The following is a 24,187-nucleotide window of genomic DNA, read 5'->3' on the forward strand; positions in this document are numbered from 1 at the left end:
CATCAATAATAAGAGTTGCAAATCTCCCAGTCTTTGCTTGTGCATTTAAGCAGAATTAGTGTAAAAGTTGATACTGGATGCAATTTCTGTTGGATTCTGTTTCTTAAAACATAAATAAATGCAAAGCCAACAATGGGAAGCAGCATGAGATAGACTGAAAAAGTTAATAGCAAAGTAAAGGTTATTGTTACATGGCACTGGTGAGTTTTAGGTAACCTGATAGGTCTTCCACTGCTCCTGAGAGCACATTCATCTCTAACTTGAGAAGTTTTAAATGTTACATATTGAAAGCGATTAAAATTGTGATTCTGGGCACAGTCGGATGCCCAGTTTCCACTGAGCTACTCTTTAGCAACATTTCCAAACACTAAATTTGTCATTGTCATTGTAGTTTCCAGGTTTTATTTGTTTTCCTTACTGTTTGTAATTCTTAATGCTGTTTATTTATAATGGTTTCAAGACATTCTGTAAGTCATGTACTAAAGATATAAGAATATAGATAGAAATTTTAATAATTCTTCTATATGCTTAAAATAAGAATACACTTTTCAGACAAACCGAATGCCTTACTGTAAAAATAAAGAATTTTCTAAATTGTGAATATTTAAGAGATCTTCAAAAATCATATCTAAAAATCTAATGATGATCATCATCTTACTCAGACTGTAAGTATCAAATCCTTTAGAAATTACGTTAGCTTGGTCTTCAACTCTTAAGAGGAGTAGGTTTTGTCTATTGATGACATATATCTTAATATACAACTCACAGTTAAGAATAAATAAAGAAAGCTACTCTGGATATTTTTTTTCTTATTGCTTCTACCACATTGTGTTTATAATCAAGTTTACTGATTAAAAATAAGGCCCTGGGGTGCTTGGGTGGCTTAGTCAGTTAAGCATTTGACCAGCTCAGGTCATGGTCTCACAGTTTGAGTTCGAGCCCCATGTTGGGTTCTGTGCTGACAGCTCAGAGCCTGGAGCCTGCTTCCAATTCTTTGTCTCCCTCTCTCTGTGCCTCCCCCACTTGCGTTCTCTCTCTCTCATAAATATGAAAAGAATTTAAAAAATAAAATAAAATAAAATAAAATAAAATAAAATAAAATGCCCAAAGAGCTGACATGATCGCCTGTGATTATTTCATTCTTATTAATTCTCTGGTAGTTTTCTAAGTGTAATCTGACAAAACTGTTTATGAGGATATTAATTATGGATTTTATTGTATTTTGATAATTAATATGACAATTGATTATACCAAATAGTGAGCCATTGTGACTGAATTGATCCTACAAGCCCCAGTCCAGCTGTAGCTATTTAATTTTAGAAAAGAAAATTTTAAGTAGTGTTACAGGATCATACTGGTACAATTTTACCAATTAATGCTATGATTTTAGATTGTGTGGTTTAACAAACAGGAACATATTCTCAAAGGCTTAAAACAAACAAATTATTTGTTTATTTTTTACTTATATTACCTTGGGGTTTAAATTCTTCCATAATTCTGTTGAGCTCTTGAATTTTGATGGCATTTTTGGTCTCACCAGACTCTATTGGGCCAGTATATGATGGGCTCAGCTAGGTTTGGATAAAAGTGTCTCCACATGTCTTCCCATTCAGGAATCTACACTGAAATAATGTATCCATTATTCAGGACATACTTTTTTTTTAAATTTTTTTTAACGTTTATTTATTTTTGAGACAGAGAGAGACAGAGCATGAACAGGGGAGGGGCAGAGAGAGAGGGAGAAACAGAATCTGAAACAGGCTCCAGGCTCTGAGCTGTCAGCACAGAGCCTGACGCGGGGCTCGAACTCACGGACCGTGAGATCATGACCTGAGCCGAAGTCGGACGCTTAACCGACCGAGCCACCCAGGCGCCCCAGGACATACTATTTTAATGATTAAAGGTCATATATTTTAATGACTGACAGCAAAAAGGCCACAGGTTACACAATTGTATCCAAAGTTTGTGTTCACATGCAGCAAATATTATAAGGCCATAACCAAACTCAAAAAGTCAGATAAACAAGGGCAAAAATGGAAGAACAAAATGCAAGGACAAAAATGGAAGAAATGTTAGTGAATAACAGATCATTTTATCACAAAAGATTTATTATTCACCAATGTAAACTTCTTTACTCCTAATTTCTTTCCCTTAACATGGGTAATAAATATGTGTTTTTACATCAGAAAGGTTACAATTTATGACATTATGTTCAAAAACTAACAATAAACACCAGATATTTTCATATCATAGCCATCACAAATATTATTGATTAATATATCTAATCCTTCTTAAACCTATAATTTCTTAAGGTATAACCTTTTGAGTAATGTACTTCACACATTTAGTTTTGACTGAATTTTCTTAGTTTTTGTTTTTTATTTTTATTTTACTGAGAAAAGACAATTGTGTATATATAGATACAACTTCAAAACAACTATCAGATATGGCAGTTTGGGGAAACTAGTTAAGATTTGATTAGATAAACATGAATATCAATATATCAAAAGCAATAGTTCATTGACACATTGTATTTTCCCTTCATTATACAAAAAATATGCTGTTTGGAAATTTCACTTGGTTATGTTTCTAACGTGCTCAAAACAATAAGGCATTCTTCAGCTGTCAATTGGTTCTATTTCGGCAGAAGTTTTCATAATATGGAATATATTTTGGGGGCTAGGAATATACATATGATTCTATAGTTATCTTTTAAAATTAGCTCAAACAGTGAATTAGTTTTTTTCACTTTTTACTCTGTCACTATTTCCTTCTTATTTCTAAAACACAACTGTTGAACCTCCAATCACATATGGCACTACACTGGCAGACACACACACACACACACACACCTCACATATACACAGATACACACAGAGAGAATGTGTGCACACAAGATAGGTAAATAGATATTGAGAGAATTCCCATATCTTACACTCTTATAATCCACTGTTAGTTTTGGTCTTGTCTTCCTCTTACAAGTAGTCTTCTTATCAATTTTCCAGTTGCTTGGTTCAACATAAGGCATAACAGGAAAAACTTAGAAAGAAATATCTGTGCTTGAGCACACACAGAGAAAACTGGGACAGCTGTAAAAGTGACTAAGTTTAGTAATCTGGATCTATTCAACTATGTCAACCAAAGGGAAAATAATTATCATCCCTGCTTGTCTGAAAAGTCATAAAAGCCCATCTGTGTAGGATTCAGAGAGTCTGCCTTCTTTCTGAGGAGTCTCAGAAATAATGTTCAGTAAAAAGCCCACTAGTCCCATTTACTCTGCATGATAGGGTACTGAATGCCACTAGACCTGCAGTGAGTGACTTTTTGGTCCTCATTTAATCACAGCAAGAATCATTTTCACACAGCAAGGGATAGGAGACTTTCAAACTAATAAAATAATATTTTCCAACGACATTTGCAAGAACAATTGTAATAACTAGTGGTGATTATCCAGTAAAATTATAGTAGAACTATAAGAAAAAACTATAGGACTAAGAACACTGTTGACAGGGTATATGAGATTCTTCACTTGAGACATAAGAACAAGTCTTAATATTAAAGACCAAATCTGGATTGGAAATAGCCAATAATAAGTGAATAGTATTTCAAGGAACTTAAAATGTACTACTGAAGTCAACCACTAAATTATTTCAGTGCCAGTTCTTCATGTTGACCAATGTAGAACACTATATGTGAATCACAAAATTTTATCAGCTATTTTTATCTTTTTCACTTTTATGTTTTTGTTTTTCTTCTTACATATTTTCTACATTGAAAGTTCAGTGTGGAAAACAAAGATTTGTATGAAGTGAATGAATAAACACACATAAAGAATTCACTATTGCTGTATTTTTAGTTTCCCACTTACAGCACAAAGATCTTCCACTGTATCTATTTTGTTGCTTTGCAATAGTCTAAGTATTGGACAGCATAAATCTAAACAGTGTATTTAATCATCCACAAAACAGAATTTAATTTCCTTTTAAAATAATTCAATACTCTTATTAGTTTATTTGGTTAAACTTTTTATAATTTTAAGACAATTTTGTATTCACACAAGTTGTGAGGAGTAAAACATAGAGACATCATGTATACTTCACCCTGTTCCCTCATTGATAACACCTTGCAAAACTATAATACAATACCACAACCTGTATATTGACCTAAATACAATTTAGTTATCTTGTTCAGATTTTCTCATACTCATTTGTGTGCATTCATGTTTAGATTCATGCAGTTTTGTTCTTATATATGCCACTGCAATCAATACAAAACAGTTCAAAATTGCAAGGATCCCTGATGTTGTTTTTTAATAATCAAACACAAGCATCATTCCCTGTATCCTACATTAACACCTGGTAGTCAGTTCTCCATTTCTACAACATTGTATTTTCAAGAATGTTATAAGGAGATAGCAGAGAAAATGGAAGACTAAGGAAATCTGAAATATTGTCCATCCTTAAAAGTAATGAAAAAACAAAGTAAATAGTTAGAATTAACTTTTTTGGGCATTAACTCAAACCTTGATGCAACTCAAAAGCTTGCAGCAACCTATTTCTAAGTAAAATGGCTAAATATTAGTAAGATGAGAGACCTTTGGAGAACTTTAGCTAACTCTAGTCTGATCTTACACTCCCTATCTCAGAAGTAGCATTGAAAATAACACATATTCCCAGTACTATTGAGAACAACATGCACCTCATTATCAAAGAATTGTTGCTATTTGATCTGTCTGGTAACTCACTGAAAGATCACCTGAAAAGACTTTATTGTTTTGCCCAGGTCAGAACTCATGGAGTGCTCAAGCCACTACATGAGGGCATTTGTTGAATAATTTGCAGGCAAATATTTCACTCACTGATGTCTAAAGTGATTAATAATATTTGAGAAAAACAACAAGCTAACTAAAAAGCTTAGGAGGAAATGTTGGGGAATAAAATGTACATAAGGGTTTAAAACTTCAAACATTTCTGAGAATTTAGAGGATAATATGCATGTCCAGTGCTGTGCACATGCTCGGAAAAGACCAGAGAAGACTCTAATCCTTCACTTCTGGTTGACCTTGAGGTACTGCATAAGTAGGAAGTGAATGCTAAGGCAGAGCTATAAACGTCCCAGTTGATTATTGAAAGAGTGATTGAACTTGCACAAAGAGCACGTTCACAAAATATGAGAGAGATTTTGCTTCCAGGAGTTTAAGGAAATCTCTGTCCAATCATTAGCTGACTATAAAGCTGACAAATCAAAGACTTCAATGGCCAATAAGAATACAGAACTTACAGAACTAGTTCAGAAAAGTTACTATGCAAACAAACAAAAAAAACAAATACAACTTCAAACAGCAACAAAGGCAAACTACTGGGGGGGGGGGATAAAAATCTAATTTCCAGAGTTGTTGAATTGCAATATTAAAAATGCCTTATTTTCAATAAAAAATTACAAGAACGGCAAAGAAACAGAATTATAGGTCATATACAAGAAAAAACTCAATCAATAAAAACTATCCTTGAAGAAGCCTAGATGTTGGATATATTAGATAAATAATTTAAATAACCTCTTATAAATATATTCAGAGTTAAAGGAAATCATAAGTAAAGAAATAAAGAAGAATATGAGGCCAATGCATCATAAAATTGAGAATATCATTAAAGAGATACAATTTCTGGAATTGAAAAATATAAGTGAACTTAAAAGTTCACTAGATTGGATAAACAGCAGATTTGAGCAGGCAGAAGAAAGTATTGGTAAATTTGAATATGGTCAATGCAGGTTATCCACTCTGAAAAATGGGGGGAAAAGAATGAAGAAAAACAGAGCCTAAGAGTACTGTTGGACATTATCAAATGCATCAACATATGCATAATTGAAGTCCCTTAAGGAATGAACAAAAATAAAAGAACAGAAAGAGTATTTGAAGAAATAATGGATAAGAAAATCCAAATTTGATGAAAAGTTTTACTTACACCTCTAAGAAACACAACAAACTCCAAGTAAGACAAACTTAAAAAGATCTATACTTTGTTGCTGCACTGCCATTGCCCAGACCATGGTCCATGTGTTCCACTGGGGTTCTCTTAGCAGCAGCCAATGCTGCCCTGTGATCTCTGGCTGCACTTCATCTTTCTCTTCCTGCTGAGCCACTTTCTTCTTAGAACTATGACTATCGTTTTTGTCCTGCAGCTGGAGCCACTTGTCCTGGGACCCCCTTTGCTTTTCTGCTCGTGGTTACTTTGGGCCCTTTCCCATGGTGACTACCGCCTAGCTGCCTTTACCCCGCATCCCATACCCCTGACACTGTCCCACACTTCTTTCCTCCCTCAATTCCTGGGGGAAGACTGTCCCTGTCTGAACCCACAGCCTCCAGGCCCAGCACATCTGTCCAACTGTTATCTAGCTACAGCAACAGGCACCCCTCTGGCAGTGCCAAAGAAGTGGTGAAAGAAGGTGCAGACCAGCCCAGTGAGGCAGCGCCCAGCAGCTTCCATCAGTACCAACAGCACCGGCCAGGTGTCAAGGGTGGGTGCAGCCCCATGACTGCCAGAGCAGAGCACAGGAAGTATTGGGATAGACAACCAATTAGGCCTTGGGTCTTGTGGCCATAACCCAAACTGAGGAAGCCAGCCCTTACCCTGGCCTGCTGCCACCCATGGTGCCCAGCCAACCCTCATTCAGAAGAGAGGTTTTAAAATCAAAGATGGGAAAATTGGAGAAAATTGCCATTCCTCACTGCCAGCTTGTTCATAGTATACATTTGTGTGAACAACCAAAGACACATAGGAAAGCAAATATAACTTACACTATCCAAGATTACTCTGTAAAAAGAAAATAACTTTTGGGTGAATTCTATTTCATCTGATGTAATTCAGAAGCAGGGGAAAAGGCTTTTATAAGTACCAAGAACATTGGAAATATGCATTTGAAGAAATCAGCAATTCTAACTGAAGTGAACCAAAAAGGAAAATTATGCTGGGGCAAAGTTTAGTGATCTACCTTCTTTTGTGTTCTTCCAAAGCCTCCTACTCACTGGACAGGAAGCAGCATTGGAAATCTCAATCAAAATAAGGAGTTAATGGCAGTATAATTAAAAACTCTCCTAAAAGTTGAAACTTAGATCTCAGATTGTACATCTGTAAAATAGTTTTTTTTCAAAATCCCTGGACTATTGAAAGGAAAATTGGTACATAAATGGAAATTTTGCTTTATAACATGCAAGTGCAAAAGATGAGCTTAAAAATTGTAAATAATTTGTATTATATTTTATATTATTAAATATTGTATGCCATGTGCTATGTTTATATTGTTCACACTTGAGATGTACAATTTACTATTGTTATGAAAATATGTATTTTGCCCTACAAAATGGTAGATGTTTTGTGTATATACAATGGAGAAATTTTAAGTGTTTTAAGGCACAAGGAAGACTGATTTATTTGCATAAAGTACTGAGATTTATTTTTAAAGAAATAGCTATCTAATCTTAAGGTGAAGATCTAAATGTGAACAGTTCACTAATACACTACTAAAATTTAAATCTGTGGCACAATCATTGTAAACATGAGGTTTGTCTGTGTTTCTCTAAATTGATTTCTGCCTTCTAATCTGTAATTACTAGAAAACACTCATTCCCAAATTTACCAAACATAATTTCTGGTTTTTGATTTATCCATTCAAATTTAAAATACCTCTGGGGCACTTGGGTGGCTCAGTCAGTTGAGCATCTGACTTCGGCTCAGGTCATGATCTCACCGCTTGTGGGTTCAAGCCCAGTACCGGGCTCTGTGCTGACAGCTCAGAGCCTGGAGCTTGCTTCGGATTCTGTGTCTGGCTCTCTCTCTCTCCGCCCCTCCCTCGCTCATGCTCTCTCTCTCTCTCTCTCTCTCTCTCGAAAAAAAATAAAACATTAAAAAAAATTAAAAATTTTAAAATACCTCTAACTTTAATGCCTACAAAATTGGGTGTAATCAGACTTTTAAATAATAATATAATACAGTGGCCCTTCCTTTAAAAAAAATCTACACTTAGACAAATTATAATCTGTCACACATCAAAAACAAAGAATCTTAAGAGCAGTAAGAGAAAAGTCATCTTCTACAAGAAATCATCAATAAAAGAAATAGGTGGTTTCTCGTCAGAAAACATTGAAGGCAGAAAATGGTAGGTGATCTATTTAAAGTGCTGAAAGAAAAAAAATGACAATTAAGAATTATATATATGACAAAATTATCCTTCAAAAGCAAAGAAGTAATTAAAACTCTGGGTAAACACAATTTGATTTTGTTGCTAGCTGATTTGACCTAAGAGAAATCATACACAGTCCTTCAGGCTGAAATGAGAAAATGGAAATTCAAATTCTTAAAATGAAACAAACACAGAAACAAATAAAACACCAGTTAAGGCACATATTAAAGTGAAGGCAAATATACAGGAAAGTATAAATACAGTTTGTATTTTTTTTCCTGTATGAGTTAAAAGACAGCTATGTAAAACAATATTTGCAAATGCATATAGATGGGCACAAAATATATAAGAATGTAATTTGTGGTAGTAAAAGCATAAAGAGGTTGAAAAGTCCATATACAGTCAATGGTTTTGCATACTATTCAAATTAAGTTGTTATAAATTCAAACAAAGCTGATGTGAACTTAGATGATAATTACAATCCCCTGGGCAATTAGTAAGAAAATAAATTAAATATATATAACTTGGGGCGCCTAGGTGGTTCAGTCGATTAAGTGTCCGGCTTCAGCTCAGGTCATGATCTCATGGTCTGTGAGTTCAAGTCCCGCTCGGGCTCTGTGCTGACAGCTCAGAGCCTGGAGCCTGTTTCGGATTCTGTGTCTCCCTCTCTCTCTTCTAATCCAACTCACAATCTATCTCTCTCTTGCTCTCAAAAATAGATGAACATTAAACAAAATTAAATATATATGTATGTATATATAATTAAAGGAATTTAATTAATTCAAGGGAATTAAAGTAGTACACCAGAAAATATTTACTTAACACCAAATAAGTCCATAACGGAGAAAGTGAGAAATAGAAATGATACAAGACACAGTGAAAACAAATTGCAAAAAGTAGAAGTAAGGTCTAGCTTGTTGATATTTACATTAAACTCTCCAAGTAGAGAAAATGAACACAACCAAGAGTTATTCCTTTGAAAAGATGAAAAAGATACACCTTTAGCAAAACTGACCAAACAAAAAGAAGTTAAAAACATCAAATTGTTAAAATCAGGCATAAGGTAGGAACATTACTATTGACCTTACAGAAACAGTAAGGATTGTAAAGAAATATTATTAACAATTGTATGCCAATTTATGAAGTAATTTAGTTGAAATGTAAAAATTCCTAGGGGACACAAACTATCAAAAATTATTTATAAAACAAATAAAATGCTTGGATAGACCTGTCACCAACAGAGAGATTAAATTAGTGGAAAAAAATAAGCTTCCAACAGAGAAAAGTGAATGGTGTCACTGGTAAATTCTATTAAACATTAAAAAAAAAAATACCAATCCTTTAGAAACTCGAAGAAGAAGAAGAAGAAGAAGAAGAAGAAGAAGAAGAAGAAGATGATGTGGGAATATTTTTCAATTTATTCTGTGAAGCCAGTATTAATCTGATACCAAAATGAGACAAAAGTACCACAAGAAATTAAGCTTACAGACCAATATTCCTTACATTAGTGCAAAAATTCTCAATAAAATACTAGCAAATCAAACCCAGAAACATATTAACAAGATTATATACCATTTATAAGTGGTATGCAGGTAATGCAAGGTTGGTTTAGCATCTGAAAATCAAATAATGTAATACATGTATCAATGTATAAAAGAAAAAAAAACACGTAATCATCTCAATAAATGCAGGACACGGATTTTTTAAAATTCAATATCCCTTCATGATATAAACAATAAATAAACTAGTAATAGAAGGGGATTTCCTGAACCTGATAAGTAACATGTGTGAAAAATTCACAGCTAATATTATACTTAATGGTAAAAGACTGAAAGTTTTCCTCCTAAAATTAGGAATATTATAAGGATGTCATCTCCTCCCACTACTATTCAGTATTGTACTAGAAGTTCTAGCCAGGACAGTTTGGTAATAAGAAGAAAGCAAAGGCACTCATATTGAAATATAAAAAGTAAGATTATTTCTATTCAGAGATTATAGGATGTTCTCAATATAAAACACTTAGGACTTCCAACAAAGTACCAAAACTAATAAATTAGTCCATTGATATTTCAGAATAGAAGAAAAATACACAGACAAATTATATTTCTATATGCTAGCAATGAACTATCTGAATGAAATTAAAAAAAAAAGCAGTAACATTCAAATCATCAAAAATAATAAAATACTCAGGAATAAATTTAAACAAGGAAGTACAGTTGGCATACACTGAAAGCTACAATTTGTTGAAAGAAATGATTGAAGACTTAAATTATAGAAAAGTATTATATGTTGAAGGATTAGAAGATTAATATCATTAACAGGGATATACTAGACAAAACAATCTCCAAATACAAGCAATCATAAAAATTTTCACAGTTTTTGCAAAAATGAAAACTTATCTTAAAACGAATATGGAAATACAAGGGACCTAGAATATTCAAACATTTTTGGGAAAAAAAAATTGAAGGACTCACATTTCCTCTGCTCCTATCCCCTTTTAGCAATGATTTAGAAGTAATCTATGGAGACAAGTACTTTTGTGGCAGTTTTAAATACAACAACAGGCCAAGAGCATTTGTTTTCTCCTAGGGAAGCAATAGGAGTCATGCTTGACTGAACTCCCAGAGGTAAGCTTCCTAACATTGTTCTGACTGCAGATCCTGAAGTGATCCTGTAAATTGTCCAAATCCCTGGATGCAGGCCCCTGATTCCATACAGACTGCAGATCTTGAAATGTCTGTGTAACTTGGTTCCAGACTCTCTCATCTGCAGGTGAAGAATAGTCCTGTCTTCCCAGGGACCCACAGGAGACATGCCCCTCTCCGTCCCCAGAGGTACACTTTCTAACCTGAGTCCAGCTGCAGTTCCTGTAATGGCCCTGTAACTAGTCTCCATCTCCTTTCAACAATAGTCCAGAAGCAATTCTGCCTACCCAGGCACTGGGCAGGACACATGCCCATCTCTGCCCTTGGCAGGCCCACTAACTTCATTCTGACTGAAGATCCTGAAACAGCTCTGCAACTTGGCTCCGCATCACACGGTCATGGCCAGAAAGTGGTCCTGCCAACCTAGGGACTGGGTAAGAGGCTTCTGTGTCCCCAGAGGCAGACCTGCTGATCTCACTCTGACCATGGATCCTGGTGCAGCCTTCTTGCATGGCTCCAGCCTCTCTTAGCTAGTCAGAGAACAGTCCTGTCCACCCAGATACCAGGAAGGAGACATGCTTGTCAGTTTTTTTGAGGCAGGCCTGAAGACCTTGGTCCTGATTATGGACCCCGCAGTATCCCTTTGACTCAGTTGTAGCTTTTCTAAAGAAGAGCCAATCATGCACACCCAGAAACCCATCCAACAACCCTGTGAGAACCCACCAAGCCAACCAGGAAGAACCACACCTGTCCACGAACCTGGTAACAGGCCTGATATTTGCAGATCCTGAAGTGGACCTTTATTTCAGAAGCAGCCTTACTGACCAAGGTCCCAGAGGCCGTTCCATCTACTCAAACACAAGACAGGGTCCATGTTCACAGACCTTGGTAACAGGCCATGTAACCACAAATCTCATTGCTGATCAACAGCAGCCACATAACTCAACAACTCCCCTTGAATGTGATCCAGGAGAATATACTATCAGCCCAGAGACCTGAAAGGAGGTCTTTACAAACCAAACCATTCTGTAAAGTCTAGAAAAGGGTGTTTTTTTCATTCAAAAATGAAGAAACCAGAGCACCTGGGTGGCTCAGTGGGTTAAGCACCCTACTTTGACTCAGGTAATGATCTCAGAGTTTGTAGGTTCAAGCCTCACATCAGGCTCTGTGCTGACAGCTCAGAGCCTGGAGCCTGCTTCAGATTCTGTGTCTCTGTTTCTCTGCCCCTTCCCCACTTTGCTCTCTCTCTCTCTCTCACTCTCTCTCTCAAGAATAAATAAATATTCACAAAAAAATGTACACACCAACACAAGATTACATGGATCACAAAGATTCAAGGCAAACATGACACTACCAAATGAAACTAATAAACCACCAGCAACTGACAACAAAAAAATGGAAATCTAGAAATTAATGAACAAAAAATTTAAAAAACTAATTTTAAAGAAGTTCAATTAAATTCAAGAAAATGCAAACAGATAATAAATTAAGTAAAAAAGTACATGAACAAAATGAAAATTTTAATAAAGAAATAGAAACAATAACCCAGAAATTCTGTTCTCAACTCACTGATTTTCTTCTGTTATCTTTATTCTCTTTTTGAACCCATCTATCAAGTTTTTGTACTGATTATTATAATGATGACCTCTAATTTTTTTGTTCTTTTGCATAAATTATATTTATTTGCCAGTATTTCATATTATTGTAAATTGATACAACACACTTTGCCATTTCCCTTTGAAGTATTTTTGTGATGGCCGCTTTATTTTTTTTAATATAAATTAGATTGAAGTATAATTGCCAAAAGTTATATATATTTAAGGCACACAAATTGATATTTTGATATATGTATACATTGTGAAATAATCACTATAATCAAGTTAATTAACATAGCCATATGATGGCTGTTTTCAAATTCCTATATGATATTCCATCATTGGATTTATCTTCATATTGGTGTTCTACTGATTGTGTATTTTTAATTCATATTGAGTTTTCCAGATACTTGATGTTAATGTGTAACTATCAAATGTATCCAGTATATTTTTTGTATTATGTAGGAGACTCATGATACTATGTATTTATTTATCGTTTTTTTTCTTTATGTGATATATAACTAACATAATAGTGTCATGCTAGTATATGGTGTACAATATAGTTATTCAAAATTTTTTTACATTACTTAGTTCTCATAAAGATGAGTGTACTCTTGATCCCCTTAATCTGTGTTGCCTCTCTCCCCACCCACCTCCCCTCTGACAACCACCAGTTTGTTCTCTGTATTTAGAGTCTGTGTTTTTTTTTTGTTTGTTTGTCTCTCCTTTCTTTGCTCATTATGTTTTGTTTCTTAAATTTCATGTGAGTGAAATCATGAATACATCTTTCGCAGATATATTCACTTAGCATTGTATTCTTTAAGTGGATACATATTATTGTGAATGACAAAATCTCATTCTTTTTTATGACTAATATTTAACTATAGATGTATATATGTGCCACAATTTCTTTTTTTCCTTCAATATTTTATTATTTTAATATTTATTTATTTAATTTTTTTTTTAGAGAGAGAGAACAGGAGAGGGGCAGAGAGAGAGATACAGAGACAGAGAATCCCAAGCAGGCTCTGCACTATTAGTACAGAGCCAATGCAGGACTCAAACTCATGAACTGAGATCATGACCTGAGCTGAAAGTGAGATTATGACCTAAGCTGAAATCAAGTCAGACCCTCAAACAACTGAGACACTTCCAAGATTTTATGTAAATTAAAGTTAGTTAACATAAAGTGTAGTATTGGTTTCAGAAGTAGAATTTAGTGATTCATTACTTTCATATAACAGTGCTGATCACAAGTGCACTCCTTAATGCTTGTTACCCATTTATACCACATCTTCTTTATCCATTCATCTATCAATGGACACTTGAGGCAGGAAGAGTTAAGATGATGGAGATATAGAGGGATCCTAGGATTTCCTCCTCCCACAAACAGCTGTATTGAGGTAAGATCACTTGCAACACCCATAAAATTGATCTGAGGACTGGCCGAAGATTTTCCACAGTTGGAGGGAGCTAGCATGGCAGAAGTGAGGCTTATATTAGCAAATCGAAGCACACCTAGTTAAAGGTACAAACACTTCCCACTTCAAGCAAGGATAAGCCCTGAAGAGGACTGACCATGTGAAAAAGCAGCCAAAATTCAAGAGCATAATAGACACAGCATACACCAGAAACACTTCCTGATGTCCTAGCCTCAGCAATCACACAACACAAAGGAATAAAAGGCATCCAAATTGGCAAGGAGGAAGTCAAACTCTCACTCTTTGCAGACGACATGATACTTTATTTGAAAAACCCAAAAGATGCCACCAAAAACTGCTAGAACTGATCCAGGAATTCAGCAAAGTCAGAGTATATAAAATCAACGCACAGAAATTGGTTGCGTTTCAATACACCAATAATGAAGCAACAGAAAGAGAAATCAAGGAATCAATCCCGCTTACAATTGCACCAAAACCCATAAAATACCTAGGAATAAACCTAACCAAAGAGGTGAAAAATCTATACACTGAAACTATAGAAAGCTTAAGAATGAAATCAAAGACACAAAAAATGAAAAAAAATATTCATGCACAATTATTGGAAGAACAAATATTCTTAAAATGTTGATACTACCCAAAGCATTCTACATACATAATGCAATCCCATCAAAATAACACCAGCATTCCTCACAGAGCTAGAACAAAAATCCTAAAATTTTTATGGAACCAGAAAAGACCCCCAAATATCCAAAGTGATCCTGAAAAAGAAAATGAAAGCTGGAGGCATTACAATCCCGTACTTCAAGATATATTACAAAGCTCTAATCATCAAGGCAGTCTGGTACTAGCACAAAAACTGACACTTAGACCAATGGGACAGAATAGGGAACCCAGAAATGGACCCACAAACATATGTCCAACTAATCTTTGACAAAGCAGAAAAGAATATCCAATGGAATAAAGACATTCTTTTCAGCAAATGATGTCAGGAAAACTGGACAGCAACATGCAGAAGCATGAACCTGGACCACTTTCTTACATCATACACAAAAATAAACTCAAAATGGATGAAAGACCTAAATGTAAGACAGGAAGCCATCAAAATCCTTGAGGAGAAAACAGGCAACAGCCTCTTTGACCTCAACTGCAACAACTTCTTACTCAACATGTCTCCAGAGACAAGGTAAACAAAAGCGAAAATGAACTATTGGGACCTCAACAAGATAAAAACCTTCTGCACAGAGAAGGAAACAATCAGTAAAACTAAAAGGCAACCAATGTAATGGGAGAAGATACTTGCTAATGCCATATCAGACAAAGCGTTAGTATCCAAAACCTATAAAGATCTTCTCAAACTCAACAACCAAAAAACAAATAATCCAGTGAAGAAATGGGCAAAAGACATGAATAGACACTTTAAAAAGAAGACATCCAGATGGCTAACAGACACATGAAAAAATGCTCAACATCACTCATCATCGGGGAAATACAAATCAAAACCACAATGAGATATAACCTCACACCTGTCAGAGTGGCTAACATTAACAACTCAGGCAACAACAGACGCTGGCAAGGATGTGGAGAAAGAGGATTTCTTTTGCACTGCTGGTGGGAATGCAAGCCAGTGCAGCCACTCTGGAAAATAGTATGGAGGTTCCTCAAAAAACTAAAAATAGAACTACCCTATGACACAGCAATTACACTACTAGGTATTTATCCAAGGTACAGGTGTGCTGATTTGAAGGGACACATGCACCCCAGTGTTTATAGCAGCAATATCCACAATAGCCAAAGTATGGAAAGAGCCCAAATGTCCATCAACAGATGAATGGATAAAGAAGATTCAATACATATATAAACAGATATAAACATATATATATATATATATATTGAAGTATTATTTGCCAATCAGAAAGACTGAAATCTTTCCATTTGCAACAATGTGGATGGAACTAGAGGGTATTTTGCTAAACAAAGTTATTCAGAGAAAGACAAATATCATATGACTTATATATGGAATTTAAGGTACAAAAAAAATGAACATAGGGGAAAGGAAGCAAAAGTAATATAAAAACAGGGAGAGGGACAAAACATAAGAGACTCTTAAATATAGAGAACAAATTGAGGGCTGCTGAAAGGGTTGTGGGTGGAGGGATGGCTAAATGGGCAATGGGCATTCAGAAGGACACTTGTTGGGATGAGCACTGGGTGTTATACATAGGGGATGAATCACTGGACTCTACTCTTGAAATCATTATTGCACTCTATGGTAACTAACTTGGATGTAAATTAGAAAATAAAAATAAATAATAATAAAAAAGTAAATAAATAAAAATGAGAGAAATACAGGCCAATATCCCTGATGAACTTGGATGCAAAAGTTCTCAACAAGATACTAGCAAATCGAATTCAGCAGTACATTAAAATAATTATTCACCATGATCAAGTGAGATTTATTTCTGGGTTGCAGGGTGGTTTCAATATTCACAAATAATCAACATAAAATACCATATTAATAAGAGAAAGGATAAGAAGCATATGATCTTGTCAATAGATACAGACAAAGCATTTGACAAAATACACCATCAATTCTTGATAAAAAAAAAAAAACTTCAAAAAGTCGGAATACATGGAACATACTTCAACATCATAAATTCCATATATGAAAGACCTACAAATAATATCATCCTCAATGGGGAAAACCTAAAAGCCTCTCCCCTTCGGCCGGAAAGAAGATAAGGATGTCCACTCGTACCATTACTATTTGACATAGTCATGTAAGTCCTAGCCTCAGCAATATGAAAACAAAAAGAAATAAAAGGAATCCAAACTGGCAAGGAAGATGTCAAACTTTCTCTACTTGCAGATGACATGATCGTCTATGTAGGAAACCTGAAAGACTGAAAGACTACCAAAAAATTGCTAGAACTAATACATGAATTCAGCAAGGTCACAGAATATAAAATCAATGTGCAGACATCTGTTGCATTTGTATACACCAATAATGAAGCAGTAGAAAAAGAAATCAAATAATAGATTCCATTTATGATTACATCAAAACAATAAGATACCTAGGAATAAACCTGACTAAAACTGTAGAACACTTATGAAAGATACTGAACAGGAAACAAAGAAATGGAAAGCATTCCATATACTCATGGATTGGAAGAATAAACATTATACTACCCAAAGCAATCTACACATTTAATGCAACCCCTATCCAAACAAATACCACCAGCATTCTTCACAGAACTAAAAAAAAATCTGAAAATTTTTATGAAACCACAAAAGACCCTTAGTAGCCAAAGCAGTCCTTTAAAAGAAAAACAAAACTAGAAGTATCACAATTCAGGACTTCAAGTTGTATTACAAAGCTGTCGTCATCAAGACAGTATGACACTGACACAGAAACAGACACATAGATCAATGGAGCAGAATAGAAAACCAAAAATGGATCCAAAACTATAGGGTCAACTAATCTTTGATAAAGCAAGATAGAATAACCAATGGATAATAGAAACTGTCCTTAGGAAATGATTCTGGGAAAATTGGACAGCAATATGCAGAAGAATGAACCTTACCACTTTCTTACACCATACACAAAAATAAACTCAAAATGGATGAAAGACCTAAATGTGACACAGGATACCATCAAAATTCTAAAGGAGAACACAAGGAGCAACCTCTTTTGACTTTGGCCAGAGCAACTTCTTATTATACATGTAGCTGAAAGCAAGGGAAACAAAAGCAAACATGAACAGTTGGGACTTCATCAAAATAAAAATCTCCACAGCAAAGGAAACAATCAGCAAAACTAAAAAGCAGTCAACAGAATGTGGGAAGATATTTGTAAATGATGTATTGGATAAAGGGTTAGTATATGAGAGGTTGGAGGGAATTTGGAGGCGTAGGAGGACGCTGGGCTCACCGCGCGTCCTGCTGATCACTTAGATTCCACCTACACCTGCCTAAATAACCCAGAAAACCGCCAGAGGATTAGCAGAAGGGAGTCTCCGGAGTCAAGCGCAGACTAGAGGCCCACGGAAGAGGGTAGGAAGGGCGGCGAGGCGGTGCGCGCTCCACGGACTGGTGGGAGGGAGCCAGGGCGGAGGGGCGGCTCGCCGGCCAAGCAGAGCCCCCGAGTCTGGCTGGCAAAAGCGGAGGGGCCGGACAGACTGTGTTCCGACAGCAAGCGCGACTTAGCGTCTGGGAGGTCATAAGTTAACAGCTCTGCTCGGAAAGCGGGAAGGCTGGAGGACAAAGGGAGGGAGAGCTGCTGAGCCCCCGGACGGCAGAGCTCAGCTTGGCAGGGAACAAAGGCGCTCGCCAGCGCCATCTCCCCCGCCCATCGCCCAGCCAAAATCCCAAAGAGAACCAGTTCCTGCCAGGGAACTTGCTCGCTCCGCGCAAACACCCAACTCTGTGCTTCTGTGGAGCCAAACCTCCGGCAGCGGATCTGACTCCCTCCCCCTGCCACAGGGCCTCTTCTGAAGTGGATCACCTAAGGAGAAGCGAGCTAAGTCTGCCCCTCCTGCCCCCGTGCACCTTTCCTACCCACCCCAGCTAATATGCCAGATCCCCAGCACCACAAGCCTGGCAGTGGGCAAGTAGCCCAGACAGGCGATGCCACCACATAGTGAATCCCGCCCCTAGGAGAAGGGAAGAGAAGGCACACACCAGTCTGACTGTGGCCCCAGCAGTGGGCTGGGGGCAGACATCGGGTCGGACTGCGGCCCACCCACCAACTCCAGTTATACACCACAGCACAGGGGAAGTGCCCTGCAGGTCCTCACCACTCCAGGGACTATCCAAAATGACCAAACGGAAGAATTCCCCTCAGAAGAATCTCCAGGAAATAACAACAGCCAATGAACTGATCAAAAAGGATTTAAATAATATAACAGAAAGTGAATTTAGAATAATAGTCATAAAATTAATCGCTGGGCTTGAAAACAGTATACAGGACAGCAGAGAATCTCTTGCCACAGAGATCAAGGGACTAAGGAACAGTCACGAGGAGCTGAAAAGCGCTTTAAACGAAATGCAAAACAAAATGGAAACGACGACAGCTCGGATTGAAGAGGCAGAGGAGAGAATAGGTGAACTAGAAGATAAAGTTATGGAAAAAGAGGAAGCTGAGAAAAAGAGAGATAAAAAAATCCAGGAGTATGAGGGGAAAATGAGAGAACTAAGTGATACACTAAAAAGAAATAATATACGCATAATTGGTATCCCAGAGGAGGAAGAGAGAGGGAAAGGTGCTGAAGGGGTACTTGAACAAATTATAGCTGAGAACTTCCCTGACCTGGGGAAGGAAAAAGGCATTGGAATCCAAGAGGCACAGAGAACTCCCTTCAGACGTAACTTGAATCAATCTTCTGCACGACATATCATAGTGAAACTGGCAAAATACAAGGATAAAGAGAAAATTCTGAAGGCAGCAAGGGATAAACGTGCCCTCACATATAAAGGGAGACCTATAAGACTCGTGACTGATCTCTCCTTTGAAACTTGGCAGGCCAGAAAGGCTTGGCACGATATCTTCAGTGTGCTAAACAGAAAAAATATGCAGCCGAGAATCCTTTATCCAGCAAGTCTGTCATTTAGAATAGAAGGAGAGATAAAGGTCTTCCCAAACAAACAAAAACTGAAGGAATTCGTCACCACTAAACCAGCCCTACAAGAGATTCTAAGGGGGATCCTGTGAGACAAAGTACCAGAGACATCACTACAAGCATAAAACATACAGACATCACAATGACTCTAAACGCGTATCTTTCTATAATAACACTGAATGTAAATGGATTAAATGCGCCAACCAAAAGACATAGGGTATCAGAATGGATAAAAAAACAAGACCCATCTATTTGCTGAATACAAGAGACTCATTTTAGATCTGAGGACACCTTTAGATTGAGAGTGAGGGGATGGAGAACTATTTATCATGCTCCTGGAAGCCAAAAGAAAGCTGGAGTAGCCATACTTATATCAGACAAACTAGACTTTAAATTAAAGGCTGTAACAAGAGATGAAGAAGGGCATTATATAATAATTACAGGGTCTATCCATCAGGAAGAGCTAACAATTATAAATGTCTATGCGCCGAATACCGGAGCCCCCAGATATATAAAACAATTACTCATATACATAAGCCACCTTATTGATAAGAATGTGGTCATTGCAGGGGATTTAACACCCCACTTACATATGGATAGATCATCTAGACACACAGTCAATAAAGAAACAAGGGCCCTGAATGATACATTGGATCAGATGGACTTGACAGATCTATTTAGAACTCTGCATCCCAAAGCAACAGAATATACTTTCCTCTCGAGTGCACATGGAACATTCTCCAAGATAGATCATATACTGGGTCACAAAACAGCCCTTCATAAGTTTACAAGAATTGAAATTATACCATGCATACTTTCAGACCACAATGCTATGAAGCTTGAAATCAACCACAGGAAAAAGTCTGGAAAACCTCCAAAAGCATGGAGGTTAAAGAACACCCTACTAACGAATGAGTGGGTCAACCAGGCAATTAGAGAAGAAATTAAAAAATATATGGAAACAAATGAAAATGAAAATACAACAATCCAAACGCTTTGGGACGCAGCAAAGGCAGTCCTGAGAGGAAAATACATTGCAATCCAAGCCTATCTCAAGAAACAAGAAAAATCCCAAATACAAAATCTAACAGCACACCTAAAGGAAATAGAAGCAGAACAGCAAAGGCAGCCTAAACCCAGCAGAAGAAGAGAAGTAATAAAGATCAGAGCAGAAATAAACAATATAGAATCTAAAAAAACTGTAGAGCAGATCAACGAAACCAAGAGTTGGTTTTTTGAAAAAATAAACAAAATTGACAAACCTCTAGCCAGGCTTCTCAAAAAGAAAAGGGAGATGACCCAAATAGATAAAATCATGAATGAAAATGGAATTATTACAACCAATCCCTCAGAGATACAAGCAATTATCAGGGAATACTATGAAAAATTATATGCCAACAAATTGGACAACCTGGAAGCAATGGACAAATTCCTAAACACCCACACTCTTCCAAAACTCAATCAGGAGGAAATAGAAAGCTTGAACAGACCCATAACCAGCGAAGAAATTGAATCGGTTATCAAAAATCTCCCAACAAATCAGAGTCCAGGACCAGATGGCTTCCCAGGGGAGTTCTACCAGACGTTTGAAGCAGAGATAATACCTATGCTTCTCAAGCTATTCCAAGAAATAGAAAGGGAAGGAAAACTTCCAGACTCATTCTATGAAGCCAGTATTACTTTGATTCCTAAACCAGACAGAGACCCAGTAAAAAAGGAGAACTACAGGCCAATATCCCTGATGAATATGGATGCAAAAATTCTCAATAAGATACTAGCAAATCGAATTCAATGGCATATACAAAGAATTATTCACCATGATCAAGTGGGATTCATTCCTAGGATGCAGGGCTGGTTCAACATTCGCAAATCGATCAACGTGATACATCACAGTAACAAAAAAAAAGAGAAGAACCATATGATCCTGTCAATCGATGCAGAAAAGGCCTTTGACAAAATCCAGCACCCTTTCTTAATAAAAACCCTTGAGAAAGTCGGGATAGAAGGAACATACTTAAAGATCATAAAAGCCATTTATGAAAAGCCCACAGCTAACATCATCCTCAACGGGGAAAAACTGAGAGCTTTTTCCCTGAGATCAGGAACACGACAGGGATGCCCAGTCTCACCGCTGTTGTTTAACATAGTGCTGGAAGTTCTAGCATCAGCAATCCGACAACAAAAGGAAATCAAAGGCATCCAAATTGGCAAATATGAAGTCAAGCTTTCGCTTTTTGCAGATGACATGATATTATCCATGGAAAATCCGATAGACTCCACCAAAAGTCTCCTAGAACTGATACATGAATTCAGCAAAGTTGCAGGATACAAAATCAATGTACAGAAATCAGTTGCACTCTTATACACTAACAATGAAGCAACAGAAAGACAAATAAAGAAACTGATCCCATTCACAATTGCACCAAGAAGCATAAAATACCTAGGAATAAATCTAACCAAAGATGTAAAAGATCTGTATGCTGAAAACTATAGAAAGCTTATGAAGGTAATTGAAGAAGATTTAAAGAAATGGAAAGACATTCCCTGCTCATGGATTGGAAGAATAAATATTGTCAAAATGTCAATACTACCCAAAGCTATCTACACATTCAATGCAATCCCAATCAAAATTGCACCAGCATTCTTCTCGAAACTAGAACAAGCCATCCTAAAATTCATATGGAACCACAAAAGGCCCCGAATAGCCAAAGTAATTTTGAAGAAGAAGACCAAAGCAGGAGGCATCGCAATCCCAGACTTTAGCCTCTACTACAAAGCTGTCATCATCAAGACAGCATGGTATTGGCATAAAAACAGACACATAGACCAATGGAATAGAATAGAAACCCCAGAACTAGACCCACAAACATATGGCCAACTCATCTTTGACAAAGCAGGAAAGAACATACAATGGAAAAAGACAGTCTCTTTAACAAATGGTGCTGGGAGAACTGGACAGCAACATGCAGAAGGTTGAAACTAGACCACTTTCTAACACCATTCACAAAAATAAACTCAAAATGGATAAAGGACCTGAATGTGAGACAGGAAACCATCAAAACCCTAGAGGAGAAAGCAGGAAAAGACCTCTCTGACCTCAGCCGTAGCAATCTCTTACTCGGCACATCCCCAAAGGCAAGGGAATTAAAAGCAAAAGTGAATTACTGGGACCTTATGAAGATAAAACGCTTCTGCACAGCAAAGGAAACAACCAACAAAACTAAAAGGCAACCAACGGAATGGGAAAAGATATTTGCAAATGACACATCGGACAAAGGGCTAGTATCCAAAATCTATAAAGAGCTCACCAAACTCCACACCCGAAAAACAAATAACCCAGTGGAGAAATGGGCAGAAAACATGAATAGACACTTCTCTAAAGAAGACATCCGGATGGCCAACAGGCACATGAAAAGATGTTCAACGTCGCTCCTTATCAGGGAAATACAAATCAAAACCACACTCAGATACCACCTCACGCCAGTCAGAGTGGCCAAAATGAACAAATCAGGAGACTATAGATGCTGGAGAGGATGTGGAGAAACAGGAACCCTCTTGCACTGTTGGTGGGAATGCAAATTGGTGCAGCCGCTCTGGAAAGCAGTGTGGAGGTTCCTCAGAAAATTAAAAATAGACCTACCCTATGACCCAGCAATAGCACTGCTAGGAATTTATCCAAGGGATACAGAAGTACTGATGCATAGGGGCACTTGTACCCCAATGTTTATAGCAGCACTCTCAACAATAGCCAAATTATGGAAAGAGCCTAAATGTCCATCAACTGATGCATGGATAAAGAAATTGTGGTTTATATACACAATGGAATACTACGTGGCAATGAGAAAAAATGAAATATGGCCTTTTGTAGCAACGTGGATGGAACTGGAGAGTGTGATGCTAAGTGAAATAAGCCATACAGAGAAAGACAGATACCATATGGTTTCATTCTGATGTGGATCCTGAGAAACATAACAGAAACCCATGGGGGAGGGGAAGGAAAAAAAAAAAGAGGTTAGAGTGGGAGAGAGCCAAAGCATAAGAGACTGTTAAAAACTGAGAACAAACTGAGGGTTGATGGGAGGTGGGAGGGAGGGGAGGGTGGGTGACGGATATTGAGGAGGGCACCTTTTGGGATGAACACTGGGTGTTGTATGGAAACCAATTTGACAGTAAATTTCATATATTAAAAAATAAAAAATAAAAAATAAAAAATAAAAAAAATTAAGGTTTAGTATATGAAATCTAAAAATACTTATCAAGTGCAATACCCAAAAAACAAACAACCCATTTAAAAAATGGGCAGGAGACATGAATATATACTTCTTCAAAGAAGACATCCAAATGGCTAATAGACACATTAAAAAAATGTTCAACATCACTCATCATCAGGGAAATACAAATCAAAACCCCAATGAGATAGCACCTCACACCTGTTGAAAGGGCTAAAATTAACAATACAAGAAACAACAGGTGTTTGTGAGGATGTGGAGAAAGGGGACCTCTTTTCACTTCTTGTGGTAATGCAAACTGGTGCAGCCACTCTGTAGAGCAGTATGGAGGTTCCTCAAAAAACTAAAAATAGAACTACCCTAAGACCCAGCAATTGCACTACTGGGCATTTACAGATTCGAAGGGGCACATGCACCCAAATGTTTATGGCGACCTTATCAACAATAGTCAAATTATGGAGAGAGCCCAAATGTCCTTCAACT

At 36.9% G+C, this 24,187-nt stretch overlaps 1 pseudogene; it reads left to right on the plus strand.

Annotated features, from left to right (window-relative positions):
- The first annotated feature begins 6,156 nt into the window (after positions 1–6,156).
- On the plus strand, positions 6,157–7,111 carry LOC109253716 (proline-rich nuclear receptor coactivator 1-like; annotated as a pseudogene).
- The last annotated feature ends 17,076 nt before the right edge of the window (positions 7,112–24,187 follow it).

This window comes from Panthera pardus, unplaced genomic scaffold, assembly GCF_024362965.1.
Source record: "Panthera pardus isolate Hobbes unplaced genomic scaffold, ASM2436296v1 HiC_scaffold_27, whole genome shotgun sequence".
In the NCBI taxonomy this organism is placed as follows: Eukaryota; Metazoa; Chordata; class Mammalia; order Carnivora; family Felidae; genus Panthera; species Panthera pardus.